The sequence below is a fragment of the Apium graveolens genome, chromosome 2, assembly GCF_009905375.1.
Source record: "Apium graveolens cultivar Ventura chromosome 2, ASM990537v1, whole genome shotgun sequence".
Classification (NCBI taxonomy): domain Eukaryota; kingdom Viridiplantae; phylum Streptophyta; class Magnoliopsida; order Apiales; family Apiaceae; genus Apium; species Apium graveolens.
In genome coordinates, this window is record NC_133648.1 from 13,446,711 (window position 1) to 13,448,095 (window position 1,385).

General features: G+C 39.0%; 1 non-coding gene across 1 annotated transcript; it reads right to left on the reverse strand.

The window, feature by feature from the left end:
• Nucleotides 1-1,046: 1,046 nt before the first annotated feature.
• Nucleotides 1,047-1,153, reverse strand: LOC141709397 (small nucleolar RNA R71). The gene has a single exon (XR_012569975.1). It is a non-coding gene; the product is annotated as a small nucleolar RNA R71 (small nucleolar RNA).
• Between the last annotated feature and the right edge of the window lie 232 nt (nt 1,154-1,385).

Consider the following 1,385-nt stretch of genomic DNA (forward strand, 5'->3'; position numbering starts at 1 on the left):
TATTCAACTTCTATCTTATTTTGGATACTTGGTAGAATGGTATTCGTACAACAAAAGTTGGCGTTTATCAGTTTTGTGTTATTCGATTAATATCATCACCATTACATGCTAAGGTTAATAACAATAACTATTGAATGAAGTAGTAATGAAGTTAGGATCTCATATGTATTTAATATTGTTAATTCAAGTGTTTAATTCTCATAGTAATTATTAGTTAACCAGCCTTAATTGTTATTGTCTTGGCATTGAAGAATAATCATACATTGGTGAGTAAGTGTTAATTAAATATAATTAATCAGAGTCTCTACGGGAATGAAATTCTATATTACTTGCGAACGCGTATACTTGCGTTATTTATTTAGCGCATGCTTTGTGACTAACAAGTTTTTGGCACCGCTGCCGGGGACTCGGTGTTAATTTGTTTAGTTTATGTACTTGCCATCAGTGGTCATTAGGATTCATTGATTAAGACTTGTTACTTACTGCTTCCGGTTTTGTTTCAGGTACTCTAGCGAGCATTTATACAAACACGTTCTCGCACTCGCAAGAGAAATCTGGATAAAGATGAGGAAACAGATAAAGCTCTTGACTTTCCGAAGAAGACAGTTTTTGAAGATTCGGATAAAGAGAGTGAAAAGAAAGAACCTGAAACAATGGGTGATCGTCTAGCTCAAGCTGATCAAGCTCTTATGGACTTTTCTCGGCCTAAAATTGATGACATTCAATCAAGCATCCTTCATCCGTCTGTTGAGGCCAATACTTTTGAAATCAAGTCGGGCACTATTCAGATGGTGCAAAATTCTATTTCTTTCGGAGGGGCTGCGACTAAAGATCCCAACATGCATATCAGGAATTTTGTCGAGATCTGTAGTACTTTCAAATATAATGGTGTTACTGATGAGGCTATCAAGCTGAGGCTTTTCCCATTCTCTCTGAGGGATAAAGCTAAGGATTGGTTATATTTGTTACTAGCTGGGTCCATCACTACTTGGCAAGATCTTGCATAAAAGTTTATGATGAAGTTCAATCCAATGGCCAACACTGCAGCTATGAGGAATGCTCTTACTCAGTTTGCGCAGCAATCAGGAGAATCTATGTACGAGGCTTGGGAGCGCTACAAGGAGATACTGAGAAAGTGTCCACATCATGGTATGCCTGACTGGATGGTGATCACTGGTTTCTACAATGGTTTGGGGGTCCAATCTTGACCCATGCTCTATGCAGCGTCTGGAGGTGCCTTGTGGGCCAAAAGCTATACTGAGACCTATAATCTCATTGAAACTATGGCTGTAAATGAGTATCAAAACCCAACTCAAAGGATGATTCCTGGGAAGGTAGCAGGTATTCTGGAAGTTGACGCAGCTACAACTATTGCAGCGCAGCTC